General features: G+C 31.7%; 1 protein-coding gene and 1 long non-coding RNA gene across 2 annotated transcripts in view; one reads left to right on the top strand and one right to left on the bottom strand.

The window, feature by feature from the left end:
* The window catches only part of LOC101898536 (Leucine rich repeat protein), an 88,402-nt gene that overhangs the window by 21,689 nt on the left and 50,933 nt on the right, over positions 1-15,780 (bottom strand). The window contains exon 3 of the mRNA XM_005181191.4: positions 7,936-8,009. The gene's annotated coding sequence lies outside the window, so the exon portion shown is untranslated. The remainder of the gene's footprint in view (positions 1-7,935; positions 8,010-15,780) is intronic.
* The window catches only part of LOC131801392 (uncharacterized), a 57,600-nt gene that overhangs the window by 15,685 nt on the left and 26,135 nt on the right, over positions 1-15,780 (top strand). The gene's annotated exons all lie outside the window — the stretch shown is intronic.

The following is a 15,780-nucleotide window of genomic DNA, read 5'->3' as shown; positions in this document are numbered from 1 at the left end:
TAGCAGTTACATGTATAAGAGTATTGAAAGATTACATCGCAAGGTAACAGAAATAGAGGATTCAAATTCCGACTTCTTCCACATTTTTTGAAATGTTCGGATTAAGATTCCTCGGAATTTTCTTAATTATTTGGTCAACAATTTTAACTCTCAAACCTGTCACAAAACGCGTCTTTTTGGTCTCTTATTCAAATTATGGTTAAAAATAAAATTCTACTATAAGCCTTTTCTTTATATTTTCTATAAAAATGGAACTCTATTTAGACGAGGTCTTCTAGACGAAAAGTCACATCTGAGTTCTGCTACACGATACCATACTTTTTGAGTTCTTATATAAGATAAGACCCTTCTGAGATTTTCCAATATAAGAATTACAAGAAACTACCACTTTAGAGGTCGTCTGCAAAAGAAGATCCTCCTGAGGTCTTCCTTAGAAGAACTTGTACTTAATTGTGGACTTAGTTGTCTTAATTAGTGATTTGAGACTTTTCTTTGAGAGCCTCAATTGAAGAATATCTTTTCTGAGATCGTCTAAATTTTGATTCAAAATTTTAACTCTCAAGTTGTCTTTTGATCTCTTTTTTCAAAATTAAAAACTCGACAAAAGTATTAGTCATGAAATTCTAAGTCCTAGAAGACTTCTAAAGTCTACGTCTTACCTAAGTACCAGGAATTCACATATATACTAAAAACACTTTATAGTCTATGCAAAATTCCTAAATCCTCCAACAAGCATAGTTTTTAGAACGATGATTTTTACACAGATTTATTTTAGTCATTGTCTTTATCAGTGAAGATGATTTTTTGGAAATTTTTTCCAGAAGTAAATTGTTATTCAATATCTTACAGACTGGAAGTTATCTTTGACCAATGAATTCTTACAGTTATTTTGTTCAGACCTCATTATTTCCTATTAAAAATTAGATTTTTTAAGATTCCAAACCACAGTCCTTCCTCTAAGATTTCACATGAATTCGACAATTAATGCAAACGAGTGATTTGGAACACAACCTAAACATTTGTTCAAATACCCAAAACAGTATTTAATGTCAATTCTGGTGGAATATTCACCAAAAACAACTTGAGGGCAATATTGGTTTGTTTTTGTGTTTGGTGTTCATTTTATCATTCTTCTTTTCGTTGATTCTTCTGTTGTCATACCAAACCATTAGCCATCGCATACAATTGTCATGTCAGACAATCAACAACTTTGGAAAGACAGACAGCCAGACAAACAACACCAGAGAGAGACGAATACTGGTTGAATGTTTGCTGATGGCGATGATCATTGCCATCAAAGGCATTGTATCACACATATATGGTGCAACTACATATGTTCAGCGATGTGTTAAATGTCATTAAATAGAAAATGCAGACAACCCCAAAAATGTCTGACTGACAATCAAACAATTCACATTGATGTTTAAAGAGAGGAAGGAAAAAAAACGGAACGAAATTTACATGTCGCCACATATCATTTTTTCGTTGTTTTTCTTCACATTTTTATTGCCTTTAATATGAAGTTAATCGGATTTTGTTGTGTTTTTCTGTTGCTGGCATAAATTACCTCTTTGCATATTTGTCTATATTCAATTGTGACGTATGGTTTTTATCATTCTCTGGGGGTTTAACAATTGCAAATTCTATTTAGAAATAATTATGGAGAACTTGGATGAGGTAGAATTACAGCAATTTTGTGTAGATTATTATGTATTTAAATCAATTTAAAGTCAATTTGTTGTTCTAAAATACAATATCAATGACAAGTAAGAGAAAGAAAGGTAAACAATTATACAAAAACTTTACCTTCAATGTCAATCGAATTAATTTACATTTGGGTCCCAAGTCCCATAATATGTGACGGGTTTTTTATTCCCCGCATTTTTATATATTAGACTTTGAAAAAATGTTTGTAAACAAGTTTAAATTTTGAAAATATTAGATATTCGCGTTTTGAATACGATTTATCATAACGTTAACTATTATTGCTGTTCAGAAGTGATTCAAACATATACTCTAAAGTGTTTCGGATTAGAATCAGTTGAAATTTTCCAAAAATTTCTAAAAGAAAAAAAGTTACATACAAAATACTAAAAGAAGTCATAATAAATAATACTTATACGCACTATGGAACCCTAAATGAATATAGAGCGTTGTGGCCATGTTTTCAATTGGATCTCTATGAAATTTGACATGAAGGTGCACAATCTTAAATGGAATTATTATTGATATTCATGAAAAGTTTGCTTAAAGCACTGTGCAGGATATTTGTAATAAGAAAGGATTTAAATACTTGGTGCGATTTGCAAGATTTAAAAAATTAAGATTATTTGCTTGTGTGCGATTTATTACAATGGTAATATTTATTAATTTTTAATAATTCTTCAAATTAATACTCTGAAGTGCTAGAATCGGTTGGAATTTTCCAAATTATTCCAATAGAAGAGAAGTTATTTGCAAAATACTAAAATTAAGGATAATTAATAATACTTATACGCACTATGGTACTCTAAACTAATATAAAGCGTTGTGGCCATGATTTTACAATAATCACTTTGAAATTTGCCACAGAGGTGCACAATCGCAAACGCAATTATAAAAGCGACTCTCAAAAAGTCTCTCTACGGAAAACAACGACATAATTTACGTTCAAAGATATTAAAAATTGGACTTCAAGGCAATTTCGCAAAGTTTGATTTGAGTTTAAGTTAAAGCGGAGATTGTTTAAAATGTTGCTTTTGACTTTTATCGGAAAAAAGCTCTGAAGGGCTGTGCATTTTGAATTTTTCAAAAAGTTGCCAAAGAAAAGAAGCTAGGGACAAAATACTAAAAACAGTTATAAATAATATTACTTTTACCCCCCATGGGACTGTAAATAAACTGGAGCATTGTGGCCTTGTTTTTAATTGAACAGATTACTAAAAAGAGCCAAAATTAATAATACTTATACGCAACAATGCACAGAAAGAAATAATTTATACAAAATTGGTACAATACAAAGAATTTAATAAAAATTAATACAAATATTTCTTTAGTTTCAATTGACTGTGGTTTATGGACTCCAACTTTATCTTTGATAATGCGTTTCTAAATACTTACACCGAGGTGTTTTGAGTCTTAAAGAGTTGTAAAAACAATAAAAAATCTAATGGGAAAATAGTTATAAAATAACTTCAACTTAGTTTACAACTGAACAACATTTATAGTTTTATATTTCCTTCTTTTTTGTTGACTTTATTTCCAACTTTATCTCTGATAATGATTTTGTAAATATCTACACTGATGTGTTTTGAGTCTTGAAATGTTGTTAAAATAGTCATGTATTCTATAGAGAAAAATGTATAGGTAAATTACGAACAAATGCCAGAATTAATAATACTAATACGCTGTAATGTACCAAAAGTAAACATTTAATAAAATAGGTATAACCTAATGGATTTACTTTAGAAACATCACCAAAGCTTAGCATAAGAATATATATCATCATTTTAAATTTAAAAATGACCTCCAACTTATATCTCTTTCGAACAATTTACTTTAAAATGTTTTTCTAATTTCCCCAACATTTCTTTTACCAACAGCGTACGGAAAAGTAAATTTAGACTTTTCTTTAGTAAAATTTATTATTTTATAATGCAAATGTTTACATTGAAGTGTTTTGAATCTTAAAATGTTTTAAAAATAATAAAGTATTCTATAGAGAAAAAAATATAGGTAAATTAAGAAAAATGCCAGAATTAATAATAATAATACGCAGCAATGTACCAAAATTAATAATTGATGTAAAATAAGCCTAATATAATAAATTTTTATAAAAATAGCACCGATGCTTAGTATTCAAACATATATCATCATTTTAAATTTAAAAATTACCTCCAACTCATATTTGTTCTAAACAATTAACAATAAACCAAAATTTCTAATCAAACATAGAAATTGTAGTTAAAAATTCCCCTAAATTACCTTCATAATTTTTTGTATCAACAACATACGAAAAGGTAAATAGAACAAACAATTTTGCAGAGTTCAAAAAAAAAAAAAAAAAATGTTAACATTTGATAATTTCCTTCCAATGAAAAATGACTTCACTCTGTCAGTGGCACTGTCATCCAAACGTATATGGAAAGTAATTCTATTTAGTTCCGCTAACACTTATTTCACACTTAAATAAAAAAGCTAAATATGTTGTTGTTGTTGGTATTTTGTTTTACAATTATTTAGTCATTATTTGCCTTAATGAATTTTCAATGAACATTACCATTGATGGGTATCGATCGGGGTTTACCGAAATAAATTCAAATACTGCCTGTATTGATGTGTGTCACTGAAGTTGAATGATTATGATGATGATAATAAGGTGTGTATGTGCGTGCTAATTAAATTTGTCAATATTTTGTTCTCGCGGTAAATTACGCACAAATAGGTTTATTTGTTTGAATTTTTGGAGAGAGTGGGGTATGCGTTAGAGGTGATTTTTTAAAACTCACAATATCGGGGAGCAGAGTCCAATTAGTTGCAGTCAATGGAAATATTTTGAAAAAAATTATAATCAGAAGCCAATACTGATATCAGTTGGGTAGACTATAATATTTGGGGGAGGGGTCTCCATATTTCAATTGTAGATTAGCAGTATCGTCAAGGAGGACTGTAATTCGGGGATCTCCATACATCAATCGTTGATTAGCAATATTGTTAAAGGAAGCCTACTTTGATATAATTAATATATATGATTAAAATCTGTTTTCTCCATTTATGATTAAATTATTATTAGTTTTTTAATGTCAATTTCCGCTTTTGGGTTTCAATCACTTTCAATGACATGACAAATTGGCATTGTACTTAAGTGGCAAATTTTCTGCGAAGTGTATTCAATACAACCAATTTTTCATTAAGAAAAAAAAAAAAAAAAAAAAAAAACAAAAGCAAAATGAAGTCAACATCTAAATAAAAACCTATGAAAGCAATCGGCACATAAAAATTAAATGTCAGCAAAAGTCGTGTGGGTGTTTTTGCATAAAAAAATACGAAAACAAATTGCATGCACAAAGTACAGTCAAACAAGGTTGTAATGGAATAGATGCAACTTTCTCCTATAGAGTAAAAATTAAAATAAAAATAACTTATAATAAAACCAGTAAAGAAAGATCAAAATTCGGGCGGGGTGATACCCTACACCCCTATGCGTATTTAGTAGAGCTCACGTAACAGAAAAGTTTATATGTGAAGTAGATCATACCGACTATGAACCAAATAGCATTGCTGTATAGTGCATAATATGACTTCGATAAGGATTATATTAAAAATATTTATTGGAGCAATAGATATACCGGTTCGGTTACTTTGAAAAAATCTATTCAATTTTGGGCTGATATTACATACATGGTGAGCGATAAACGTAAAATCGGATGAAGGTGTATATCGCAGTTATATAAAAATCTGAACCGATCTCAATAAAATTTCGCAGACATTTTTTCGAGCAGTATCTGATGCCCGGTATAAAATATCATTGTTGTGGAGTGCATATTACGCATGTGAGGGACTTGAACACCAAATCGGATCAAACATATATTTGTGGTAGCTATATCCAAATCTTAGGATAAATTAAGTCGAATTTGCCAAAATTCAGTCCATTAGGCCTGATATTGTCCATTTGGTGCACAATAAACCTGATGTTGGATAAATATATACATATCAGTATCTGATATCTGGTATTAAATATCATTCTTGTGGAGTGCATATTACTAATACGAGGGACTTAAAACTCCAAATAAGATGAAACATATACGGGAGCTATAGCTATATCTGAACCGATTTTCACCAAATTTGAAGTACTTGTTTTTAGGATGAATTAAGTCGGAATTGCCAAATTCAGTCCATTTGGGGTGATATTGGCCATTTGGTGCACAATAAACCTCAAATCGAACAAAGATATATATGAGAGCTTTATCCAAATCTGGACCGATCTTGACAAAATTTTAGGCAATTATTTCTGATTTGTGTCTGATATCTGGTACCAAAGATTATTTTTGTGGAGTGCATATTTGGAGTGTAAATTTGATGTACAGGGTGATATGAAAAAACTGCAACCCATTTCAGACTGCTGTCATTTCTAAGAGACTCGCCCGACAGCTGATAAAATTATTCCAGTGACAGCTCATTATTATACAAAAGCATTTTGGTGAGAATTTTCCCGAAAAAAAGTTATTCATGATGGAATTCAAGCGTGATAGTGTGATTTCTTTATATTTGGCTGGAAACCCCCCAAGTTGCTATCGTTAGAGCACTCCAGCATTTAAATGTGAATAAATCGTTTGTGTCTCGTACCATCGCTCGTTACCGTGATACTGGTAGCGTAGCCCGACGTCAAAGAAGTGGACGGAAGAAAACAGCAACATCAGCAGAAATGATTCGAAAAGTAAAGAAGCGACTTGATCGAAATCCGCGTCACAGTGTACGAAAAATGTCTCCTGAGCTGAACATATCTCGAATATTGAAAAATGAGATTGAGGTAAAGCCATTGAAATTCCCAAAAGTGCAAGAGCTTACACTGCAACAGAAAGTAAATAGATTCAAAAGAACTACAGAGCTGCTTCGCTTGGCCGAAAGTGGCGTACTGCCGAATTTGGTTTTCTCTGATAAGAAAACATTCGTTGTCGAGCAAACAAAATGATCGTGTTTACTTGCCAAAGAAGTCAGCTGAAAATGTGCACCTTCGGTTGGCCACCAGAACTCAAGCGCCGGCCATGGTGATGGTGTGGCCTGCCATAACAGCCGATGGTCACTCTCCGCTCTTACTAATCGACTGTGGCATCAGAATAAATGCCGAATTTTATTGCGAAAATATTCTGGAGGGTGTAATAAAGCCTTGGGCAAGCAAACATTTTGGCCGCAGACCTTGGCCATTTCAACAGGACTCAACACCATCGCACTCAGCATGCGCCACGCAAGAATGGTTACAAAATGAGGTTTCTCGCTTCATTTCCAGCCCACAATGGCCACCAAAATCTCCGGATACCAATTGGTTGGACTATTGCGTCTTGAGTATTTTGAAAAGCAAGGTTGACACTAAAATTTCCAAAGTGTCGATTACCTCAAATAAGCCCTTCGCCGGGAATGGGCCAAAATACTGCAGAGCAACATTCTGGCAGCGTGTGACGGTTTCATTGGCCATAATTCGTGCCAAAGGTTACCAATTCGAGTCAATCTAAACTTATTTTAAAATTTGATGCTATTACCGACATTTTTTGCTTTCATTCAATAAAATTAAAAAAAAAAAATTATAGTGTTTGACTTTGTTGCAGTTTTTTATCTCACCTTGTACTTGTTTCTACACTGAATTCGTTAGAATGTGCCAAATTTCGGGTGATTTAGACTGATATTTTTCATTTGGTGCAAAATTAACCCAAATTCGGTTGAAGATATATATAAGAGCTTATCTAAATTTAAACCGATTCTCACCAATTTCAATAGGGTCCGTCCTAGTGTTTGGAAAATGTTATCTCTATTGGATAATAAATGCGACATTCATTTTTTTTACAAAAATACATGGTCAGACGGATTGACATGCATAAATCGATTTAGAAAGTGATTCTTTGAAGACCCTCGAAAGTAACAATGGGTCTATCTCGCTTCCTTCTCCATGCACAAAGGCATATTACCCTTGCCACTACGTGGTGTAGGGTATAAATAGTAAAAAAAAAATACATAAACAAATTAGTAAATCAAAAATTAATAAATAAAATTAGACACAAAGACATGAATTAATAAGTCAATGAATATATTTATAAATATATTTGTATTTTGAAATAACCTGGTCGAATAAACTATATTCCACTGTCTTGGTATAAGTTTGCAAAAAAGGAAATGAATAATAAAACCAAATTGGCATCATTGAATGGGTTATTCGAAGTCATGTTTTTATTTTGCATTACTCACCTTATAATTAAGAATTATATTTATTTATATACCCCTGAGGTAACAAATAAACAATTTATGCCCCAAATTGGTATCTGTAATAAAGAATTGAAAAAAAGTATTATTGCTTTGCTTAAAATGAAGTGGAACTTATGAGAAAAAAATAACAAAAGAATCAAAACAAAATCGAAAATATAATCATAATTTATTAAAAACAACAAATGACTTAATAAACCGGTCAAAATCGTTTAATATCGACCGGTTTTGAGTTTATTAAAAATCTCTCATTTGTGATTCTGTGTTCTTTTTTTGTATTAATTACCCGTATTCCCCCAAACTAATTAAATTTCTTTGAGTTTCACAAACGTTAAATATCGAATCAAACATCTGTTGATGTTACGTTTTTAACTTAGTCTGAATGCTGTCACCAGGTTAAGTATTTTTTCTCAATGTGGGTAACTTCCTCGAAGTAGTTATTTTTAATATTTTTTGGCGGTTTTTACAAGTAGGCGGAAAATACACTATACACAGTGAATTTACATAAATTATTTAAAAAAAAAAAAAAAAGATTTTAAATCCAAAAATTCCCCACAGAGATAATATGTGGGGCAGGAAGTAAACGACAACGTACGTAAGAATAATAAATAATATTAAAATGAAAATACCTTTATTATTTTTAATTAATTTTTGAAGGATTTTACAAGGTTATATTTAGTTGTCGAATTAAATAACATTGTTTTCATCGTCTTGAATTGGTTAAAGGAGACAATAGTCGAATATTTATTAATTTATCATTTTTGAAAAATGATTATGGATTTTTGTAAATCTTGTATGAGTCTGCCGAAGTGACTGCCTTTAGTAGAGCTACCAGTAACAAATAAATGATTATATTAAAAATGTATGCCATATAGATCATACCAACTATGAACCTATTTTCCATGCGTATTATGGCTTTAGAAGAGTTTTAATTTATAATCAGAGAGAACTTATATATGGGAGGTATATCCAACTCTGAATCGATTTCCACCGAGTTTGACGAAGGAATTGTGCCAAATAACATTACTATAGAGTGTATGACTTCGTGAAGGGTTATATTGAAACAATTGAAAAAGAAGCTAAGTTCGACCGGGTCGAACTTTTAATACCCTCCACAATTTTGAAGGAACCTGAAGAATTTCAAAAAAGAAAAAAAACCGTATAAAAGTACCCTTTACATAAAACTCCATATATGGGGATATACGAATTCGAGGTCCAATATAAGTAATTTTTTGACACAGGCTGGAGTATCGATTCCGAGATTCAAATACGAAATTTGAAACAATTCCAGAGAGTAATGAGTAATAATGAATAAAGGGATGAATGGTTATATGGGGGCCATACGAAGACGAGGACCTGCATACTCGATTTTTTGTTCCCATTATGAAATTTAAATATAAAATTTGAAACAATTTCGGTAAAAAGTGTCGAATTCAGCTTCACCCCTTTCAGCCAAGCGAAGCAACTCTTTAGATTCAATTTTCTTTCTGTTGCGGTGTAAGTTCTTGCACTTTTTGGAATTTCTATGGCTTTACCCCAAGCTCATTTTGCAATATTGGACGAATGGAATATTGCGATGTGTTCAGCTCACGAGCCATTTTTCGGCCACTGCTATGCGGGTTTCGATCAAGTCGCTTCTTTACTTTTAGAACCATTTTTGCTGATGTTGCTGTTTACTTCCGTCCACTTCAATGACGTCGGGCTACGCTACAAGTATCACGGTAACGAGCGATGGTACGAGACACAAAAGACTTATTCGATTCCATCACGAATAACTTTTTTCCGGAAAATTCTCAAAAAAGTGCTTTTGTACGCTTGTAAACAATATAATGAGCTGTCACTGGAATAATTATAACAGCTGTCGGTTGAGTGGCTTAGAAATGACAACAGTCTGAATTTGGTAGCAGTTTTCACAATTGTTACCTAAATTTGCTGTATATTGGCAGTAAGTGTTCTCATTATGTAAGAAACATCCTGGCATAGAATTGTCAATATAGGCCTGAGTTTGGGATTAGTCTTCATTTTTTTACTTTTCATTGGAAATTTTACAAATTTGGAATTTGAATTTCCTAATCGGTATTATAATCTATGACAAAAAATTGCTCATGCAGGTCGACATCGGTGTATTACGCTTCCTTCCTATATTCGGAATTTTGATTTTAAGCACTTTTAACAGACTTATTTCAAACTCGGTGTTGGGAGTTCGTAAACAGAATTAACTTCTCTGGCAGATAATTGACTGTAAATGTCCACATTTTCGTTTCGCCCCATATAACTGGAACACCTGATATTCGAAATTTTAACAATTATAGCGGTATATTTTAATCGGACCTCTGAAAAACTAGCTTAAATTCCTGGGAGCAATCGAGGAATCTCACTTCCTTAGATGTCACTTGAATAGGAGGAGCATACTTTCCTCGTTTTTAATAGGAGCAAAACTCGTGTAAAAGAGAGCAGATTTTATTCTTGTCGAGCACTATTTTTTTTGTTTTTGTTGTTTTTCTATACATGTGTATTTTTTCTCGCCCTTCACAACCCGCTTTTGTTACACATACAAATTAGAAAACAAAATATTTTTTTTTTATTTTTTTGATACAGGAGTGACTCGGAAGTGCTCCAATACAAAACAAAAGAGTTAAGAGTAGACTAGGTAAAAAACTCCTACTTTTCAAGCAATCCTGCTCTCGAACAAGTTTCGCTCCGAGTGAAAATGAGAAAATATTGTAAGTTTCATCCAAATGGTGAGAAGTATGAACATTTGGTCGGTTCAAACTTAGATGCATTTTTAATTGTTATTTCACAGATATTTTTAGCATTTTTAATTTTAATTTAAAATGTAAAATGTTTTTTATTTAAGTTTAAGATTGATTTAATTGTTTTTGGAATACCTTTTTGGATTTTTGAAAATATTTTTTTTAGGAAAATATGTTTATATGTTTTCTTAAGAAAATATTTTAATATGTTTTTAAATAATTTTGAGATATTTGCTAGATGTATTATAAGTTATTATAAAAATACAACATTTGCAACATTTTAGAATTTTAGAATTTTCTATCTCATTTTTTGACATTTTAAATGCATTTTTCATTTGAGATTTTTTTAAGGTTTAATATTATTTCATAACTTGTTGGCATAATTATAGGGTTTTTAAAATAGTATATATATTATTTTGAATTATAATAAGGTACTTTTTAGTATTTTGCTTGTCGGTCGTATGCTAATTTCCTAATAACAATTATACACAATATTTGAATACAGAATCGAAATACTAATATGTACTTCTTAATTAACAAATTTTCTAAGAAAATGCAAATAAAACTATGAATACACTTTCTTTGTTCTGAGTATTTCTTTTTTCAATGAGTGAACTCTTTGTTATCTTATTATGAGAATGTATTATAAGTAAAATACATTGTATACTACGAGGGTATAACTATATAGTTAACAGGTACATTAGCACTCGATGAACTGAATATTGTAAAATGTAATTTATTTCGATTTCAATTTTGTAATATCATCAAATGGACTTTGAAATGCAAGGTAATATGACATGTGATTACAAATTTCATGTAAATGTTGATTAGTTTGAGCGACAATAAAAAATTAGTACAGTAACAAAGATATATGAAACCAAATGAATGAATACGATTGCAGGTAATATTACACCAACGACCCATATAAAGTTTGAGGGGCCAAAGACTGAAAGTTTGTAAGTAAAATTTAGGAAATATAAAAAAATGCAAGGAGTATTTCAATATGTTTTCTATACAGTTATTCAACAACAAAATTTAACAAGTAAAAAAGTATAAGTCGGTTTTGCCGACAGATGTATACCCTCAGCCAATGTTCGATTATTTAAATATATATTTGGACTGCTGTTATGATTATTCAAATATGGATCCTTTATGGAGTAGGTTCCGAAGGAATGGGCCAATATTGTCCATTTCGTATCGGCCCTAAATAAATATGAGATAAATATTGGGACGTGCCAGATTTGGACTATATTGGCTACTTCCTTCAATTTATTTGAAAAATATAATAAATTTTAGAGAATGTTGAAATGTGCTTCAGGTACCAGATATAGCCGATCGAAGTATTCCATTTTCATCCTTCATCTAATACATATAAAAATTTTGGTATGGGCAAAATTACATAATAAATTCCATATTCATCTCAGGTTTCTGGTTGAGAGAAATATTTAGATATAGCAAGTTGTAAAGAATAGCTGACTTGTTTCGCAAGTTATGACAGATAAAAGTATTGAAAATTGTGACCCTTTGTGGGTGAGGTACAAGATGGGATTCGCAGATATATATCATCTTGGCAACAGATCTTGTATTAGCAAATATGTTTGTTGTGTGAAATTTGAAGAGATTTGGGTGCTTATTTGGCTTTCTTTATGCGTTTTGTTTTTCAAAATCTTGAACCCAATGTGGGACATGTAGCAAAAGAAATGGTCCGATCTCTACCATATTTCTAACAGATCTGATGGAAATTTTGTGATGTACCAAGTCTAGAATGGAATCGGATGTTAATTTCGCTTTTTATGATCTTCGTGGATATTTAAAATTTCGATCTTTTGTGGGGGAGGTACCAGAAGGAGTTGACCGATATATTCCATCTTAACACCAGATCTTGAGTTTATAAGAATATTGGGTTGAGTAAAATTTTAAGCAAACGGATTCTTACATCAGGGTTGTAATTAATCAAAATTTTGAGTCTTTGTGGGGGAGGTACTTGATGGAGTGCACCGATGTTGTCCATTTTCGCACTTGACCTAGAACTGACGCAAATATTACGATTTGCAAAGTTGGAGCAAAATTATCGTTTCCGAATTATCGTTTCCCTTTCTGTGTAAAAATATATATTTTGAAAATTTCGACCTTTTGTGGGGGAGATAGCAGAAGCAGTAGACCAATATATTCCATCTTAAGGATGTGTGAAATTCGAAGACAATCGGACTCTTATATCACAATTTATAAGAGTTGTAATTATTCAAAATGTTGCCCCTTTGTGAGGGAGGTACTTGATGGAGTGGACCGATATTGTCCATTTTCGCACTTGACCTAGAACCGACGCAAATATTAGGATTTGCAAAGCTGGAGCAAAAGCGGATTATTCTTTCTCTTTCTGTGCAGAAAATTATTTTCTTTGAAAATGTTGACAATTTGTGGTCGAGGTGCCAGAAGAAGTGGACCGATTTTGTCCATCTCCGAACCCGATCTAAGTTTAACAAAAATATTACGATGTAACAAGTATGGATCAAATCGGATACTCCCTTCGAGAGTTATCGTGCGCACCAGCCAGACAGACAGACGGATGGACGGACTTCGCTAGATCGACTCCAAATGTCCTGAACCGTTATTTCAACTAGGCACATTTTGACCGTATCTGTAACCATATGGCTGAGGGTATAAAAACCATATATAAATGTTAAATAAATACAAACTCGAAAGCAGTTATGGAGACTTTAAGTTTCTATCCAAATGTCATTGTCGTTCCAATTTCATGTTTGTGTGTAACATGTATTCTTTGGTCAAAGAGTACATAGTATTGCTTCATGGCTATCTCTCTTATTAACTTCTCTCTTTCTGCAATTACGAATTCCAAATCATTTCTATTTTTAAATAAATAATTAATTGTATTTAGTTTATGGTATTGGAATCCCATTTTATGTGATCTGTTCCAAAATTCACAGTCGAATATTAGAATGTGCGGCAAATAAAAATGCAAATTTCTAAATGGCCAACGTGATGCCGATTGAATAACAACAATTGCTCAATTCAAAAAGAAAATTAAATAAAAGAAATGCCGCAAAGAAAGAAATATAAATAGCAATAAAAAAACACAATATTTCATTATAGAAGAGAAAAATAGCATATAAGTGCTGACTGTAGCGTGCACACCAAAGTACGTCTTATTTTCAGCTTGGGATATGTGTTTTGAAAAATATTTCTAATTTTGGAGCTTCAATTGTCATTTTAGTTCCCATCCATGATGGACTTCACTTCAAACTATTTTTATACCCTACACCACATAGTGGTAAGGGTATTATGTCTTTGTGCATTTGTTCGAAGCTAGCTAGGACCCATAATTACTTTTGAGTAACTTCATAAAATCCCTTTTTGAGTCGATTTATGCATATCAGCCCTTCCATCCATTCGTCCATCTGTCCATGTATTTTTGTGAACAAATTGCAGGTCTCATTTATTATTGAGATTGAGATGAAAATTTCCAAACAATATTTGTTTGACCCAAGGACGAACCCTGTTGAATTTGGTGAGAATCATATCAGATTTAGATATAGCTGCCATATATCATAAACCGATTTCGGGTTAATTGTGCACCAAGTGGCTAATATCAGCCCAAATGGACTGCATTTTGGCAATTCCGACTAGAAACAAGACCTTCAAATTTGGTGAAAATCGGTTCAGATGTAGCTATAGTTCCCTTATATATGTTTTATCCGATTTGGAGTTAAAGTCCCTCACATGCGTAATATGCACTCAACAACAATGATCTTTGGTATCAGATATCAAATACAGCTCAGAAATAAGTGCCCAAAATGTTGTGAAGATCGGTTCAGATTTGTATGTAGCTCCCATACATATCTTTATCCGATTTGAGGTTTATTGTGCATCAAATGACTAATATAAGCCCAAAGGGACTGAATTTGGCTACTTCCGACGGAATTCAGCCAAAAGGAAAGCACTTCAAATTTTGGTGAAAATCGGTTCAGATATCGTTATAGCCTCCACATATATGTTTTATCCGATTTGATGTTAATGTCCCTCAAATGCGTAATATGCACTACACTACAATGATATTTGATACCGGACATCAGATACAGCTCAAAAATACCTCTGCCAAATTTTATCGAGATCGGTTCAGATTTTTATACAACTTCGATATACATCTACATATTATTTTAAGGTTATTGTTCACCATATATGTAATATCAGCACAAATTGGATAGATTTTTCCATATTCCACCGAATTTTAGCATTTAGTGAGACTCGGTCGAGTGCTTCAATAAATATTTTTTTAATATAATCCTTATCGAAGTCATATTATCCTCTATACAGCAATGATATTTGGTTCATTGTTGGCATGATATACTTCAAATAAATTGTTAGGGGAGCTCTACTAAGTAGGCATAGTGGTGTAGGGTATCATATAATCGGTCCCGTCCGACTTTTGATCTTTTCTTACTGGTTTTTGAATAAATTTAATATTTCCAAACACCGGCGATTTCTTAAACCAAAGATATTATTTCTATTTCATCGAGTAAAGAAAGTTTACCCATCTAAATCCAATATATAAAATACAATTTAAACTTGTTTTTAATAAGAAACTTAAGCAACATCTATTAATTTTTGTTTCATTTCCATGGTGTTCCACTTCGATTGGAAGTTAACTACAAGATATTCATTACCGTTCACCCATTTGAATATCTACCTTCATTTATTTTCCAAAAATCTGAAGACATTTACTCATCTAAAGTTGATGTTTATTTTCAAATTCATTTTTCATTTTTATTTAAGTAATAAAAAATATATTTTTTTATATTTCAAATGCTTCCCCTATTTGTTATTATTTTATTAAATTTTTAATGATGTTGAATTTTTGTTTTACAATCATCAGATTGTTTTGTAAAGGAAATCGCAAACCATCAATCAATCTAAAACTTCCTTTAATTCATGATCGTCTAACAAGGTTTATTACTTAACGCGGATTTTGTGGTTGTAAACTGTCAGTGGAATATGGTTAAGTTTCTATGGGTTTTTTATGTTGGGAATAATTATTTTAACGGATACCATATACAAAATT

The sequence above is a fragment of the Musca domestica genome, unplaced genomic scaffold (assembly GCF_030504385.1).
Source record: "Musca domestica strain aabys unplaced genomic scaffold, Musca_domestica.polishedcontigs.V.1.1 16, whole genome shotgun sequence".
Lineage (NCBI taxonomy): Eukaryota > Metazoa > Arthropoda > Insecta > Diptera > Muscidae > Musca > Musca domestica.
Note: the sequence above shows the minus strand (reverse complement) of the source record. Positions and strands in the feature narration are given on the sequence as shown.